An 18,769-nucleotide genomic window follows, 5' to 3' on the forward strand; every position below is an offset into this window, starting at 1 on the left:
AACGGTCTAAAAACCAAGTTAGTTAATTTTGAAACATCTTGAACCTATATAGAATTAACTCAAACATCAGGAGTCTTAACAATATTTTACTCTAAACTAAAAGATAATGGACAAAGTTTAGTGACAAACATTTGGAGGAATATCCAAACCCACAACGTGATGATTTACAAAATTATCCATGTGTATTATTTAAACAACTTAAATGACATATTAAAAAAGTCATGTGACTAGAATTATATATGGATAGTCTCTTCAATCCTCACATAATATTCACCCTATGTTACATAATTAGGAATATAATTCCATATTAGAACGTATTGGGCTCCCACTTTTTTCTTTTTCTTTTTTTTCTTTATTTTTTTTTTCTAGTAACGTTGAATAAAAATTTTCTGTCAACAAGTGACTTTCTTTACAGCAACTAAAATAAATAAATAACTTGTTTCTATCATTGGTATGGTACGCGTATCGGCGTATGTATTTTAAGTGGTGGTACTTCTTAATTAATGAACTTGATTGATTAATATAAGTATTGACTTGTTCCTGGTGTAAAGATATTGATGATGAAATTCAAAGCGTGGAATCCTTGCAATTCGAATTTAGCACTATTTAGTGTTGCGAGTCTGCCTATGTGTCTGAATATAGTTCAGACGTATATTTTGCAAACTCTACCACCCCAGATGACTCGTCTTCTCTATTACCGTAGATTTTTATATTTACCGTATATAGAAGCCAGAGCTAGAGGAGCAAGCCTGAGAATCCAAAATGGTTAGGCTTAGAATGTTGCCAATCCTGAGTTTCTTGGAAGAGGATAAAGTTGGGACTTTTCAACCCCATGATGATGCCTTAGTGGTGATCCTTAGGATTGGGGGATATGATGTAAAGAGAGTCTTGATAAACTAGGAAATAGGAGCTAAGATTATGTATCTAAACTTGTACAAGGGGTTAAACCCAAGGTAGTCAGTTTCGTACCGTACTGGCTAGTACGGCCGATATTTTCCGTACCGGTGCCTGAAACGGTACAAAAACATCCACATTTCATATCGGTTTAAATACCGGCAGTACCAGGAGCGTTTTGGCTATACCGGTAGAAATACTAGATTTCGGTCGGAAAATAGATACCGGCCCGAAACAAAAACACCAGATTTCTTTGTAGTTTTTCACTCACCTAAGATAATTTCTTAACAAATTTCATGATCTGATGCATCTCTCTTGTATCTCGATCTCTTTTCTGCTTAGCTTTCCATTTTTCTTTGTGGTCTCTACAATGTCTGTGATTCTGTGTTCCTCTAATCTTCTTCTTCTTCTTCTTCGCTTTTTTATGTCTTAAGTGTTTCTCAGAGAGTCTTGCTTTGGGCGCCCATGTGATGACTGACCAAAGGTAAGGAGATAAGACTAGCTTTTTGAAATTTGAAATAAGACAAGACTTAGTGTAGGTAAACATGTGAAGGAGATAAAATCAAGATAAAAATAAAGAAATATTAATTGTAAAAGTAAAAGGGAATGAGTGGATGTGAAAAAAAGTGAGTTATTAAAAAAAAAAAAATTGTTGGTAGAGAGGGAAGTGGAAAATTGAGATACGTGTACCAAAAAAAAAATCTTTATAATATTTTTACAACATTTTCATAACAAATTTTAAGTTTTAGGTTGTTATGAGTTTTTATTGGTGGGTCAAAAAAGTTATTTTAGCAGTAGGTTCAAATTAGAACCAATAAAAAATAGCCACATATAATTTGTTGGAAAAGTGTTGAGAAAATATTGTGAATGTAACACATTTATAATATGTATATATATATATATATATATATATATATATTAAATATATAAAATAGTGGTAAACCCAAAACGGTAAATCGGTATTGACTAGTATCGAAATATATCGTTCTGCTGGTTAAACTAGTACAACCTCCAGTACAAGATTAACTCCCTTGGTTAAACCTCAAGCCCAAGGATCTAAGCAAGTATGACTTCCCTTTAGTTGAGTTTGATTGAAGAACTATGATCCCCCGAGGAATAATTAAGCTACTCATGCAAGCAGGGAATGAAGTGGTGCAAGTAAGTTTTATTGTGGTTAAAGAATATCCCCCCTATACAGCTATTTTGGCTAGGCCCTAGCTTCATGCTATGGGAGCGGTGTCATCTACTCCACACTTAAAGGTCAAATACCCAACTGAGGGGCAAGTTGGAGAGCTAGTTGGAAGTTAGGAAATGGCTAGGTAATGTCTAGTAGTTGCTATTAGATAGCAATCACTAGATAAAGTCTCTACCACACTGTTAGAGGCTTTATAGCAATTAACTAACCCCGAGGATGAACTCAGGACTGAATTGTAGGTGTTGATGTCTGAGGAATTGGAAAAGCTTGTGATTGGATCAGATGGAGATAGGTATTTTCATGAGGAGACCCAATTACCCCCCTGTTAAAAAAGAGGAACTTATAAGTTTTTTGAAGGGTAACGAGGATGTTTTTGCATGGAGTTCTTATGAGGCACTGGGAATTGACCCAGATTTTATATGTCATCATTTGAACGTGAGTCCGGGTGCAGTACTGAGAAGGCAAACCCCTCGATGCTCTTCCAAGGAGCATGTTAAGGCGGTAAAAGAAGAGGTGAACAGGCTTAAGCAAGCGGGGGAAATCAAGGAATCCTTTTACCCTGATTGGCTAGCTAACATTGTGGCAATGAAAAAGAAGAATGGGAAGTAGCGTGTATGCATTAATTTCACAGATCTGAAAAAAGCGTGTTCGAAGGATCCTTTCCCCGTTTCTCGGATTAATCAACTAGTGGATGCAACCCTAAAGGATATTGGAGTTAGAGCAGTATGACTATGCCAATGCAATTGAAACAAATCAACTCAGAATCTCAGTTTGATAGATTGAATAGATTGCAATATGAGCTATCTAATGATCTATATTGATGGTTTTGTGCCGACTGGCTAGCCAAATGATAGCGCCTATTGCTAAATAGCCTTAAAACTATCAAGTGACTGTAGAATTATTACTTGGTAAGCTCAAAATTATTATAAATAATAATAATAATAATAAAATAAATAAAAAAAACAGCTACCCTGATGGGTTAGTTTTGAACTTAACTTTCATCCAACGAAATTGATTCCTGGAACACATCATGTTTTTATTGCAAAAGAGACCAGTAAAGCCTTTAATCATCCTATCAGCAAATGCCTCAATGAAATATGAAGCAATTTGCTGAATTGCAGTGCCTTTAGGAGAGGCAAGATAGGAAATATGTTCAAGCCTGGTATTAACACTATGAAGACATCTGGCAGTTACATGGCTAGCACATTCTCCAAGAAGTTCTATCAATTGCAAACCTCCTTCCTCAGATCGTGGCGATCTGAGCCAGGGGTATGGTGAGCCTAATCCAGGGATGAAGTTAAAGAAGATCTGCATTCTTGTTTTGCCTTCGCCATCAATAACTGAGAGCATACTCAATGCACTGGGAATGGAGACCTGTATAACAGCTAGAGTGGGATTAGATGTGAAGGCGAATAAATTTTAATTGCTGAAATAATAACACTACACCACTTGATGATAGAGAAAGTTGAGGGAAGGAAGAAAGAACTATATCTTGAATCTTTCCCTCCCTTTTTGTTGTTAGGTTTGTTAAAAAATTACAAACTTAAGCCAACCAAGGTAAAAATTGTTTGGTTTTTCAATATAAATTCAAGTAACAATTTTGGTTCTCAAAGGGAAAAGAAGCAGTTGAAGAACACTTCAAATATATCACTCTTAAAACATAATTTTTTCTTCTTCAATAAATTCCTTTCGAAGTAAATGTAGGGCTATTTGGGTTGCTAATTACTCACAAAATCAAAAAATAGTTTCAAGACAATGGAACTTTTCCTTCCTATATCTCAACAACATAAGCCAACTGACAGTAAATTAGAATCATAAACTCAAAGAAACTTTTAAGAAACAGAAAAACCAATTTGGGTCCCTAAATTTTAAGCTGCAGATGTTTCGAAAATTAAATAAAAAGCTCAACAAAAGTAATCCAAAACCATTTTTCAAGTTACCAAAAAAATTAAAATAAAAGGCCAATCAAAATTAGTTTTCCCAGCAAAATATTTTGCTTTCTTGATTCCATAAAACCAAAAAATAAAACAAAAACTTTTAAAACCTCAGTTCTATTCTGCTCCAACATTTTCCTAGCAACCAAATACAGCTTGAATGAAAACCATGTCAAATTTTCTTTTAAGAAAACTTAAATGCAGGGAGTTCAAAAGAAAAGATGTAGTATATTACTTGTCCAATGCCTCCAAAAAGCTCCTTAGTTCTTCAGTTGTCACATCTGGGGCCTCAGCAGAAGCACCACCATAACCCTCCTCGACCAGCAGTACCATGCCCACCATCATATCCCCTTGGTGGGGCAGATAATGATAAGGTGCAACCACAATGGAGTCAGCCTACTCAAATTCAAAGACTACATGATCACAACCATTTTCAAATAGAAGAGATAAGATAGAAAGAAACTGAAGCTATATTCTAGGAGTTTTGTTTATGCTGATCTTGTAGTTTAGATTTAAACATCTATATTGTAGTTATCCAAATTTGTAAATCGAATCTATACAATGCTCTAATGCTTGTCATGCTGCTTTATCTCTTAAGCTTTATCTTAAGTCTGGCTTCCTGGACAGCTTCTACATCTGCTTGCCTTCATGCTTCTACTCACCTTAAACTAAAATCAGAATTAAGAAGCAATTGACCAAAAATTCAGTTCAAGCCTTTCAGTAACAAAATTAATGGCAATGTAGGCAATCCATAGTAAAAGAGAGAAGAAAAAGCACTAAATATTTCAATATAAAACAAATATTGAAATCAATAGAAAAGTAAAAACACCAAATAAGAGATACGATAAAGGGAAGAATTGAAAATTTCTTCTTCTTCTTTGGACTTAGCTTCTCATTCAACACCATGAAATTCATAAACAAAATTTAAAAAAAAAAAAATGGCTTTAATTAATAGTAAACATCAAATACCAAATCAAATTCACGTATAAACAACTAAATGTTTTCCAAGTTTCGCACTGTAACAAAGCAAAATGAAAAGAAGAAATCATAAAAGCATTGCCCATTTCATAAAGCAGAACATTCACATACAAAATGACAGTTCCTTAATCACAAATAAATTCAGCAAAGAAAGAACAGAATGAATGAATGAATCATAATTTCCCAAATCAAAAGTTACCAAAAAAGAAAAAAAAAAAGTGAGCATAACTTAATGAGATTGTGAAGGAGTGAACTGAGGCAGAGAGAGAAACATGGTTGTGAAGAATGGGTCACGCCATTATTAGAACAACATTCAATCCTATGCTTATTTAATCACAATGATTTCATTAAGATTAAATCAATATTTTAGTGATTTTGTAATCTAAAAAAACAAACAAAAAACAAAACAAAAGCAAATATCTAAAATTGAGAAGACAAACATTTTGATAGAGAATCCCCAAACCCAAAACACAGACGAATCAAATCTAAACCTATCCAACAAAAGAACACAATTAAAAGTAACCTTTCATACCCAAATCTGGAAACTGCGTCATTATTTTTTTTTTTCCCTTCTCTATCAATTGTCATCAAACTTAATCAACTGTAATCTTCGATCAGTTTCCAACTTCACTTGCTCTGTACCATGCCATTGAGAAGAAAAGCATCCATAACTTGCAGGTAACATCAAACTGAGGGCTCTACTACGGATCATCAAACTGTTCCACAATTGCATCCCCAAACCCTATCCGTAAGTTGTTCTCCCTCTCTGCCTCTCTCTCAAAACCCTAACCCTTAAGAACTCTCTCTGTTGCAGAGAAGAAATAGAACAGAGCACAAAGCAGATCGGCAGAGAAGGTTTAAGAAATATCAGCATAACATTAAATTCTATACTTATCCCAATGATTTTGTTAAGATTAGAAATGGAAGTACAAAACTAAACCCGAAATTTCATGGAGAATCTATAAAACGGTGCAACTTAGAGAATAGCGTAAAATTGAGAAAAAAAAAATTTCATGGAGAACCCAAAAACCCAAAACAAAAATGAATCAAAGCCAAAATAAAATCTAAACCTATTCAACAAAAAAAAATCAATTAAAAGTAACATTGCATACCCAAATCTAAAAAAAAAAAAAAAAAGTTCCAGTGCCGGTTCCGATGAAAAAAAAAAAGGAAAGGCTTAGTGATATAAAAAAAAAATCGAAAAATTGAGAAAACAAACATTTCCATGGAGAACCCAAAAGCCTGAAACAAAAAGGAATCAAAACCAAAATCAAATCTAAACCTATCCAACAAAAAAATCAATAAAAAGTAATATTTCATACCCAAATCTAAAAAAGATAGAGAAAAACGTACCGAAGCCAATTCCGACGATCTGATGGTGGCAGATATATAGCCTAACGGTGTTGATGCCCATAGATTTTTCTTTCTGCTTGAGCGGTGCTCTACGTCTGGCGAGGGAACGGAGAACTCTCTCTGTATCCAGCGCTTTATTTATTTATTTTTTTTTTGAGTATTGCAAGCCTCTGTCTCCTTCTCATCTCTGCATCACAAGCTTTTTTCTCTCTTATTTTTTTTTCTCCTTCTCTGCTTCATTCCCCGTTTCCTCGTCGCCTCTCTCTCTCTCTCTCTCTCTCTCTCTCTCTCTCATCGCCTCTCTATTTCTATTTCCGTGTGTCCATTAATTTTAACCCGATTATAATTTTTTTTTTTTTTATTATGAGAGGTTTTAAACGGTGCGTATACTGTCAACTAACATAATTTATCGCTTTTTAACTTATACGCGGCAAGATTTGAAGGGGTCATTTTTCCTAACGTAGCAGCATCTCATTAAAGGCTTCTGCTATTATATATAGTACTAGTCGCTAACCCGTGCGATGCACGGGAAATATATTGAGTACAATATATAATTTAATCTTTGTTTATTTTACTACAATACCAAAATTGAATTTGTAAAATAAAATCATATAGCTAAAACATTTGTTAACAGCTATACGTTTCAAACATTTATTAAACTATATTATTATTATTATTATTATTATTATTATTATCAACTTAACAGTATTTTAATATATGATACCAACATGCTTCAAGAAAATGTCCAACACTGAAAACAATTTCGAAAACAAACTCAACTAAACAGTTTGATGAATAAATATATTACAATCTATAATATAAGCCAAGAAATAAACTTTGAAACCAATATGAACAAAATCCACGTCAAACAAAACCATTTCGATCATTAAGAATATGACTCACTAAAGTCATGAAAAACACAAGATTCATTACCAAAAAAAAAAAAAGCATCTTTAGTCTTTATAGATTTTGCCTAAGTACCCAGATACGATGACACATACTCACACAAAAAGAGACATAAACACGGACAATTAAAGAAAAAATAAGAAAAACAAAAGAGACGTAAACATGGACAATTAAAGAAAAAATATAGGAAAAAAAAAGTTAGGAATAGAAATATAAGATAAAGATGGGTTACCCTTTAAAAGAATAATCCGTGGATATTCATTGAAATCTTCTAGATAATTTCTGATAATAGAAAAAATAAAACCCAAAAGTTATGATGTTAAAACTTCCAAAAGGCCAAAAAAAAAAAAAAATTTTAAAAAATCAGAAGATTCAAAGCTTCAAAAGTATTGAAATAAAACAATATATATATATATATATATATAATTACGCAATAGAGAAATACAATAGAAAAAAGGGAATCCATGATTATAGCTTTTCCACTTATGTATTGGACTCATCTCCTTCTTCGGTCAATGCATCAAGGTTAGGGTTATTTGATTTGTTCAATAAAAATTTGAAGATTTAATTAAAAGATTCAGGCCCAGCAATTAAATAAACAAAACAACAATTGACAAACTTATAAGAAAAAGCAACAAATCTATAATTTTTATTGAACAAATCAAATAACCCTAACCTTGATGCATTGACCGAAGAAGGAGAGGAGTCCAATACATAAGTGGAATATGTGAATTGTGAAGCATGAGCCGCCCTCAAAAAAAAATCTTGAAGAAAAATAAGTTTTAAGGAGAAAATTGTGTTGCGGCAAAAATAAGTTTTTGGGGTTAGGTTTTCTACGCAAGCAATTCTTAAATAGGAGAGAGTAGAGACGGTGGGAGAGTGTCCTTATTTGGCTAGAAGTCTAATTTGCATTGGAAAAGGAAAACAGTGATGAGGTGGAAAATTTAATTTAATTTAAATATTGTGCTGACGTGGAAAATTGTGGGAGTTTCAAAAGCTTCGGTTTTATATATATATATATAGATTATATGCCCCATATGACTATAAAGGGACAAGTTCTAGCTGACTTGGTTGCTAAGTTTACCAAGGAATTTATGGAAGACAAGGTGTTGGGCTCCAAGATCATGGTAGTCTCTACTCCTAGCTTTCCAGCTTGGGAAGTTTATATTGATGGTGCAGCTAATCAGAAAGGATCTAGCATGGGAATTGTCTTAATATCCCCCTAACTATGGAAAAATTCTAAAAGGTTAGGATTTCCAGCCACAAACAATGAAGCAGAATACAAAGTTTTATTGGTTGGGATGGCAATGGTTAGCAAGCTAGAAGGAAAGGTTGTAGAAGTCTTCTCGGATTCAAGGTTGGTGGTTGGGCAAGTTAATGGAGAATTTGAGACTAGGGACCAACGAATGCAAGGATATCTTAGTAAAGTTAGGCAGACTCAAGTCAACTTCGAAGCCTTCTCTGTAAGGCAAATCCCGAGAGGCTAGAACTCTCATGCATATTCGTTAGCTATGTTGGCCACCTCTTCGGGATCAAGACTTCCTCGGGTTATCATTGTTGAGGATATGATGGTGATCTGACACCAAACAGGATAAATAGCATACAGGTTGGTCCAAGTTGGATGGATTCATTAGTCTCATTCTTAGGAAGTGGGTCGCTATGTTGAAGTGGGCCATGTGTGGCTTGAATTGCCACAAGCCCACGTCCACTTTAAGTCGGTCCCTTTTGACCGAATTTCACATGGAATAGCAATTCCAAAAGCAGCTGACTTTGACATATATATATATATATATATATTAGGTTTTGATAAGCATGTGCAGCCGTGAGATTAAAGAAAAGGAGTAATTCCAATTAACCTAGTTAGCAGCCGCATGAGAGAAAATAGAGAAAAGAGAGGCAGTCAGCTTCTATTTTTTTTTTTTTTTTTTTTTTTTTTTTTTTTTTTTCTGTGAGAGAGTGATAGGGTGTAATTGGGATTTGGGTTTCTTGAGAGTATTCTTGTGCACTATTGTATTTTTCCCTGATAATAGTGAAATCCCTGCAACTCCGTGGACGTAGGCAAATTGCCGAACCACGTAAATATTGTTTTGTGCGTGTGATTATTTTCTTTGACGTGTGTTTTCTCTATTTGTTTTGTTTCTCACAGGTTGGGATTTTGGTTAAATTCCCTACAACTGGTATCAGAGCCTAGGGTTAGGTTTGAGTGGGAGTAATGGCAGAGGAAGCAGGAAAGGCATCTGGAATAGAAAAGTTTGATGGCACAGACTTCGCGTATTGGAGGATGCAGATTGAAGATTATCTCTACGGGAGGAAATTGCATCTGCCTCTTTTAGGGACAAAACCTGAGGCTATGAAGGCTGATGAATGGGCTCTTCTTGACAGACAGGTACTAGGAGTTATCAGGTTAACTCTGTCTAGGTCTGTTGCACACAATGTTGTAAAGGAGAAGACCACAGCAGATCTGATGAAGGCTTTGTCTGGTATGTATGAAAAGCCGTCAGCAAACAATAAAGTGCACTTGATGAAGAAACTGTTCAATCTGAAAATGGCAGAGAATGCATCAGTAGCACAACATCTGAATGAATTTAACACTATCACAAATCAATTGTCGTCTGTAGAAATTGACTTTGATGATGAGATCCGTGCATTGATCGTTTTGGCTTCTTTGCCAAACAGTTGGGAGGCAATGAGGATGGCAGTAAGTAATTCTACAGGAAAGGAAAAACTCAAGTACAATGATATACGAGATTTAATTCTGGCTGAGGAGATTCGCAGAAGAGATGCAGGTGAATCCTCAAGATCTGGTTATGCCCTAAACCTTGAGACAAGAGGTAGAGGTAATAACAGAAATTCAAATCGAGGCAGATCAAAATCCAGAAATTCTAATCGGAACAGAAGTAAATCTAGATCAGGCCAACAAGTACAATGCTGGAATTGTGGGAAAACAGGTCACTTTAGGAATCAATGCAAAAGTCCTAAGAAGAATAATGAAGATGATTCTGCTAATGCTGTAACAGAAGAGGTACAGGATGCATTACTTCTTGCAGTAGACAGTCCACTTGATGATTGGGTTTTGGATTCAGGAGTTTCGTTTCATACCACTCCACACCGAGAAATCATACAGAATTATGTTGCAGGTGATTTTGGTAAGGTGTATTTGGCTGATGGTTCAGCCTTGGATGTTGTGGGTATGGGAGATGTTCGAATATTGTTGCCCAATGGGTCTGTTTGGCTACTGGAGAAGATTCGACATATTCCTGACCTGAGGAGGAATCTGATTTCTGTTGGACAACTTGATGATGAAGGACATGCAATACTATTTGTTGGTGGTACTTGGAAGGTTACAAAGGGAGCTAGGGTATTGGCTCGTGGAAAGAAGACTGGTACTCTGTACATGACCTCAAGTCCAAGAGACACAATTGCAGTTGCTGATGCAAGTATTGATACAAGCCTATGGTACCGCAGACTTGGTCATATGAGTGAGAAATGGATGAAGATGCTGCTGTCAAAAGGAAAACTACCAGAATTGAAATCCATTGATTTTGACATGTGTGAAAGTTGCATCTTAGGAAAGCAGAAAAATGTGAGCTTCTTGAAAACTGGCAGGACACCGAAGGCTGGAAAATTGGAGTTAGTACACACTGATTTGTGGGGGCCTTCTCCAGTTGCATCCCTTGGAGGTTCAAGGTACTACATCACTTTTATTGATGACTCAAGCAGAAAGGTATGGGTTTATTTTCTGAAAAATAAATCTGATGTATTTGAAACCTTTAAGAAGTGGAAGGCCATGGTTGAGATAGAAACAGGTTTGAAAGTAAAATGTTTGAGGTCAGATAATGGAGGAGAGTACATAGATGGAGGGTTCAGTGAGTATTGTGCTGCACAGGGAATTAGGATGGAGAAGACCATTCCTGGGACACCACAGCAGAATGGTGTGGCTGAGCGCATGAACAGAACTCTCAATGAGCGTGCTAGGAGTATGAGGTTGCATGCTGGACTACCAAAAACTTTTTGGGCTGATGCTGTTAGCACTGCAGCTTACCTGATAAACCGGGGACCTTCAGTTCCCATGGAGTTCAGACTTCCTGAGGAGGTTTGGAGCGGTAAAGAGGTAAAGTTTTCACACTTAAAAGTTTTTGGTTGTGTTTCTTATGTTCATATTGATTCTGATGCTCGTAGTAAACTTGATGCAAAGTCTAAAATATGTTTTTTCATCGGCTATGGTGATGAGAAATTTGACTATAGGTTTTGGGATGAACAAAACAGGAAAATCATCAGAAGTAGAAATGTGATATTTAATGAACAGGTTATGTACAAGGACAGGTCAACTGTAGTGTCAGATGTTACAGGGATAGATCAAAAGAAATCTGAGTTTGTCAACTTAGATGAATTGACTGAAGGTACTGTCCAGAAAAGGGGTGAAGAAGATAAGGAGAATATAAATTCACAAGTAGATCTGAGTACACCTGTAGCTGAAGTCCGCAGATCTTCCAGAAACATTAGACCTCCACAGCGTTATTCACCCACTCTAAATTATCTCCTGTTGACTGATGGTGGTGAGCCAGAGTGTTATGATGAAGCCTTGCAAGATGAGAATTCAAGCAAGTGGGAGTTAGCCATGAAGGATGAGATGGATTCCTTATTGGGGAATCAGACATAGGAACTGACTGAATTGCCAGTAGGAAAGAAGGCTTTGCACAACAAGTGGGTATACAGAATAAAGAATGAGCATGATGGTAGCAAACGTTACAAGGCCAGATTAGTTGTTAAAGGGTTCCGGCAGAAGGAAGGCATTGACTACACAGAGATATTTTCTCCAGTTGTGAAGATGTCAACAATCAGACTAGTACTAAGAATGGTGGCTGCAGAAAACTTACATCTTGAGCAGTTAGATGTGAAGACAACATTCCTTCATGGTGACTTGGAGGAAGACCTTTACATGATTCAGCCAGAAGGGTTCATTGCTCAAGGACAAGAGAATTTAGTTTGCAAACTAAGAAAGAGCTTGTATGGCCTAAAATAAGCTCCTAGACAGTGGTACAAGAAATTTGACAGTTTTATGCACAGAATTGGGTTCAAGAGATGTGAAACTGATCACTGTTGCTATGTTAAGTTTTTTGACAATTCTTACATCATATTACTGTTGTATGTGGATGATATGCTTATTGCAGGGTCTAGCATTGAAGAGATTAATAATCTGAAGAAGCAATTGTCCAAACAGTTTACAATGAAGGATTTGGGAGCTGCAAAGCAAATCCTTGGTATGAGAATCATTAGAGACAAGGCTAATGGTACATTGAAGCTTTCACAGTCAGAGTATGTGAAGAAAGTTCTCAGCAGGTTCAACATGAATGAAGCTAAACCAGTGAGCACACCCTTGGGTAGTCATTTCAAACTAAGCAAAGAACAATCACCGAAGACAGAAGAAGAAAGGGACCATATGAGCAAGGTGCCCTATGCCTCAGCTATTGGCAGCTTGATGTATGCTATGGTGTGTACAAGGCCAGACATTGCACATGCAGTGGGAGTTGTGAGCAGATTCATGAGTAGGCCTGGAAAGCAGCATTGGGAGGCAGTCAAGTGGATTCTGAGATATCTAAAGGGTTCATCAGATACATGTCTTTGCTTCACAAGTGCAAGTTTGAAACAGCAGGTTTATGTAGATGCTGATTTTGCTGGTGATATTGATAGTAGAAAGAGTACTACTGGGTTTGTTTTCACTCTAGGTGGTACAGCTATATCATGGGTTTCAAATCTACAGAAGATTGTTACTTTGTTTACTACAGAAGTTGAGTATGTTGCAGCAACTGAAACTGGAAAGGAGATGATTTGGCTACATGGTTTCTTAGATGAATTGGGTAAGAAGCAGGAGATGGGCATTCTACACAGCGACAGTCAGAGTGCAATCTTTCTTGCCAAGAATTCGGTTTTTCATTCAAAGTCGAAGCACATACAGACAAAATACCACTTTATCCGTTACCTTGTTGAAGATAAACTGGTAATACTTGAGAAGATTTGTGGATCTAAGAACCCGACAGACATGTTGACTAAGGGTGTCACTATTAAAAAGTTGAAGCTGTGCGCAACTTCAATTGGTTTTCTAGCTTGAGGAGGATGAGTTGCAGGGATGAAGGATTGTGTTATGGAGGTATTGTGGCTGATGTTTGCAGCTTGTGAGCCCTTAAGGGCTAAGGTGGAGCTGATGGAGGAGTTTGCTTGTGTAGCTTGATCAATTCAAGCCAAGGTGGAGATTTGTTGAAGTGGGCCATGTGTGGCTTGAATTGCCACAAGCCCACGTCCACTTTAAGTCGGTCCCTTTTGACCAAATTTCACATGGAATAGCAATTCCAAAAGCAGCCGACTTTGACATATATATATATATATATATATATCTATATATATTAGGTTTTGATAAGCATGTGCAGCCGTGAGATTAAAGAAAAGGAGTAATTCCAATTAACCTAGTTAGCAGCCGCATGAGAGAAAATAGAGAAAAGAGAGGCAGTCAGCTTCTATTCTTATTTTTTTCTGTGAGAGAGTGCTAGGGTGTAATTGGGATTTGGGTTTCTTGAGAGTGTTCTTGTGCACTATTGTATTTTTCCCTGATAATAGTGAAATCCCTGCAACTCCGTGGATGTAGGCAAATTGCCGAACCACGTAAATATTGTTTTGTGCGTGTGATTATTTTCTTTGACGTGTGTTTTCTCTATTTGTTTTGTTTCTCACAGGTTGGGATTTTGGTTAAATTCCCTACACGCTACCTGAAAAAAAAGGTGAGGCCAATAAGATTTGAAGAAAAACTCCACATGTAGACACTCGATTTTGCACCCATAATTTAATCAAGGAGAATGGCTGGAGTGACCATCCATGTACCCTAAAAACTATGATTGCATTACATGTATTAATTCATTCCTTGCATATCATAAAAATGATCCCGAAATTCTAACGGTCACGATGGTATGTCCGGTTCCCAAATTTGATTGTTCGATTGAAAGATATCACATGATCAAGTTTGCATAATCAGCATGCATTGTGTCTAGGTAGAGTCGACGACACATCATTAATTTAAATTAATTCTAATTGGTTATACAATTAAAATTAATTAAATAATTTTGTAATTGGTTGATAATAAGTATTTAAAATAGGATTGCTTGCATAGGAATAAAGAGGATAATTGGATAACAATGAAATTGTGGATAATTTGAACTTTATCAAGATTTATTTTAGGGTATTTATCTACAAGATAATTATTCCTGAAAAGACTTGAATTATCTAGAAAAGAGATAAAAATCTTAGAATACAGATTGAAAACACGTCCAAGTGCAAGGACCGACTCAAGAAAACCTAAAAAAGGAGTCCAAAACGCACCCGAACACAGAAGTGCGATCAGTACTCAAGAGTACCATTCAGCACTTTTGGAGTGTCGATCAGCACTTTCAAAGTGCTGAATTGCACTCTTTTGGGCTTTGGCCCAACTCTCTTCGGTTGCCAATAAGGTACATCATTTTCGTAGAAAGACATGTCTCGATTTGTACTCTACTCGCCGTTGCTTATTTTTTAAGCATTCCAATCTCTATAAATAGAGATTGGATCTCAAAATTCGGCACATTCTTTTACAATCTAGGAGAGACACCTTTTCACACTCTCAAATTTCTCACCCTCTTTCTGGTATCCTCTTTTAAACTAGGGTTTTTAGGTTTCAAAGATAATTGCATAAGTTTCTTTGAACCCTAAAATATCCCCTCAAGAAGAGGAGCGCTCCATGCAAGAGGTTGTCTCCTAACCCTTTTTTTCCTTATGCTTCTTGTTTGTGATGATGCATGTATGTTTTTTTAGTTTAGTTGTTTCAAATATCCATAACATGAATTGTTAATTATTGTTTTAGTTGAAGCATGTTCTTGATTCTTTTATAATTATTGTGATCTCTTTCTTAATTTCAAAGATCTACATGTAATCAATTCTTTTTCTCAAGATAAAAATGGATCTACATCTTCCTTAGATGTAGATTTGCATTTTTTTCAAAATAAAAACGGATTTGTATCTTCCTTAGATGTAGATCTGCATCTTCCTTAGAAATTTTTTTCAAAATAAAAACAGATTTACATCTTCCTTAGATGTAGATCTGAATTTTTCAAAATAAAAATGGACATACATCTTCCTTAGATGTAGATCTGAATTTCTCTTAAAATAAAACTGATATGCATCTTCCTTAAATGTAGATCTGAATTTTTCTCAAATCAAAAACCAATCCGCATCTTCTTTAGATGTAGATCTAAATTTTTTACATAAAAAATGATTTGTATCTTCCTTAAATACATATCTGATTTTTTTAACATAGCAGATTTTGAAATAAAAAAGGATCATGAATGGTTGTGTTTGTTTTATTTAATTCATATATCATAAATTTGTTTCTTGAATGAAATCCTCTTCATATAAAAAAAAAAAATCTTTTTCATATTTTCTTTACACATATAAAAACAGATCTGATTTTTCTGTCATCAAAAAATCATTTTTTTAGTTCTTAAAAACATACCTAATCTTTTGCAAATCAAAAACCATTTTTTCTAAGTTCTTAAAAACAGATTTGATGTGTATATATATATATATATATATATGAATTTTGCTTTAATTAAATAAACATAGATATGAATTTTCTCTCTAAAAACCACTTTCTTTTTTACACAACAAAAACAGATCTGATTTTTTTTCTAAACCAAAATAATTTTATTTATTTTTTTTTATCACTAAAACAGATTTGGATTTTTTAACAAAGAAGAGGATACATCCATGAATAATTTAGACAAGAATGTTTTTGGACAAGAATGTTTTTCCGCGTCCATGGAATGTAAATAATTTGTGTAGTAATTATTATTAATAACACCTTGGATTCCATCCAGTTCTTACTCGTTTGATGTTTAGTGCTTGGTTTACTAAATGTTTTTCGTTAAGATTAACCCTTATGTTAAATTGGTTAAGCGTTAAATAGAACCTTGGCCTTATTCAACTCCTCGGGTCATAAGTCTTGGGTAAATTAACATTTATGTGAAATTGGTTAAGTGTTAAATAGAACATTGGCCTTGCTCGACTCCTCAGATCACAAGCCTTGGGTAAATTAACCCTTCTGTGAAATTGGTTAAGTGTTAAGCAAAACCTTGTCCTTGTTCCACTCCTCGGGTCACAAGCCTTGGGTAAATTAACCCTTATGTGAAATTGGTTAAGTGCTAAGCAGAACCTTGGCCTTGTTCAACTCCTCGGGTCACAAGCCTTGGGTAAATTAACTTTTATGTGAAATTGGTTAAGTGTTAAACAGAACCTTGACCTTGTTCGACTCCTCAGGGCACAAGCCTTGGGTAAATTAACCTTTATGTGAAATTGGTAAAGTGTTAAACAGAACCTTGGCTTTGTTTGACTCATTGGGTCACAAGCCTTGGGTAAATTAACCCTTATGTGAAATTGGTTAAGTGTTAAACAAAACTCTGGTCTTGTTTAACTCCTCAGGTCATAAGTCTTAGGCAAATTAATGCTTGTAAGAAACTAGTTAGGTATTGAGAAAAGTTAATTTTAAGGTAAATAAGGTTCGATCCAAAAGTTTGATTATAAGTTTTTCGAAACTAATGGATCATGCTGTTAGGGTTAAGTTAAATTTAAGGTGGTTTAACATAAGGCTATACATTTTACTCAGTAGAACATGTATTATATTTGGCAAAGTAGAAAATTGGAAGTTATGCAAAACAGGAGTGCAACAAAACGTGGATATATTCATTAAAATTCAAGAGTTGATTACAAGGTAACAAAAAGAAAAAGAAAGGAAGAAAAGGGGCGTTAGTTAAACCTAGCCCATTACAAAATCAGCCTAAGTGTTAAACTTGGAAGAACTAGGCTGCAACCTCCTCTTTCTCCTTCTTTTTCTTTTTCAACTGCTCAACTTCTATAACCTCTTCTGGTTCTAACTCTACACTGGGGTTGGAATTTGTTATTCTTTCTATTTTCTAGCAGAAGGCATAGAAGTTGGGGTTGTTGTGGACTTAGGTACCAAGGAGTTAGAGCTTGGATTGGGAGGAGGAAGGGAAGAGCTGGGAGCAATGCGAAGAGCTAGAGGGTAACAAACCTTATCAGTTTCGTTCAGATTAGAGTCAGTATGAATTCCTATAAAATTAAGGGCTTCGCCCCACCTTTTGAGACAGAAAGCCTTACATCTCTGAGCTGAGCAATTAGGCTTTGGGCAGTTTTAGTCATGCCAGTGTCATACGCGAATTGTTTGGCCTTCGCTTTTCAACATCCTTGCCCTCAAGCTGTTTCTACTAAAGTTTAATCAACTCAGTAGCCAAGGCTAGTTGCGTTTTGCCCTTCTTCAAAGAAACCCAGCAACTCCTTTGCCTACTTCTCAAACCCTTCCAAGGCAGCCTCAGCATTCTTATGCCCTCTCTCAGCCTCAGCTAGATGAAAAAGTGAGCCTTTGTACTTTTTCTCAGCATTAGCCAGAGCCTTATCCAATAGAGCTAATTCACCCTTTGCCTCTCGAGATTTTGACACAACGTGGTCAACCCACTTCTCAATATAAAAGCTGATGCTAGAGCAAGAAGTTGGGAGGATATTTGTCGTGAGTTTCACAAGCAATATAAGTACAACATAGAAGTGGACATAACAAGGAGAGATCTCGAGACCACTAAGCAAGAGCCAAAAGAATCCTTCTCTACTTTCATTACCAAGTGGAGAGCCAAGGCAGAACAGATGATGAATAGGCCAAGTGAAGAAGAGCAATTAGCTATGGTTGTAAAGAATTTATTACTTGTATACCGTAAGTACTTGTTTACCCAATATTTTCCTAATTTTAAAGCTTTGATTGCTATTGGAACCTTAATTGAGGTTGCAATAAATAATGGCACTATAAAGAATGATGACCCACCGAGGTTTAAAAAGAATGTAGGATCTAATTCTAAGGCTGTAAAAATTTCTAATCTCCATAAAAATGATCCTTATCAACTGATTGCACCCATTACACCCGTATAAGTATCACAAGGGCCTAGACCTAGGAGGGAAATTCATGAGTTGTATATGCCTATGAGCCAAGTGTTTGACAAGCTAAAAGCAAAAGGGTTATTGAAACCCTTAGACCCAAGACCGATTCCAAACCCGTTTCCCTCAAGGTTTGATGTGAATAAGAGATGCACCTATCACCAAGGCCCTGGCCATAATACTGACAATTGTTTTGGCCTTCGTCATGCAATTCAAAACCTAATAAAAAGCAAGGTGATTGCACTACCTACAAGGCCTAGCATCACTAATAATCCCTTGCCCAATCACAATTTTGGGAAATGACTAAGGATTAATTTCCTGATGACTGAAAAGGAAAGTAAAGAAGACTCATCTGAATTGATCTATGACCTACCTGAATGCTTTATGATGACATGGGAAGAACTGATGGATAGGATATCCACCACCACCATAGGATATGATATATGAAATGAAGAAGTACCAGAAACCAAAAACTACTCAACATCCACAAATA

At 35.7% G+C, this 18,769-nt stretch overlaps 1 long non-coding RNA gene across 2 annotated transcripts; it reads right to left on the minus strand.

The window, feature by feature from the left end:
* Nucleotides 1-3,068: 3,068 nt before the first annotated feature.
* LOC126722155 (uncharacterized) lies at nucleotides 3,069-6,679 on the minus strand. 2 transcript variants are annotated; one of them, XR_007653972.1, is made up of 3 exons: nucleotides 6,355-6,679; nucleotides 4,259-4,691; nucleotides 3,069-3,474 (listed from the first exon to the last, which is right to left on the minus strand). It is a non-coding gene; the product is annotated as an uncharacterized LOC126722155 (long non-coding RNA). The 2 variants fall into 2 exon arrangements; XR_007653971.1 differs by having other exon boundaries at nucleotides 3,069-3,463; nucleotides 6,355-6,675.
* Nucleotides 6,680-18,769: the final 12,090 nt, after the last annotated feature.

The sequence above is a fragment of the Quercus robur genome, chromosome 4, assembly GCF_932294415.1.
Source record: "Quercus robur chromosome 4, dhQueRobu3.1, whole genome shotgun sequence".
NCBI classification, from domain to species: domain Eukaryota; kingdom Viridiplantae; phylum Streptophyta; class Magnoliopsida; order Fagales; family Fagaceae; genus Quercus; species Quercus robur.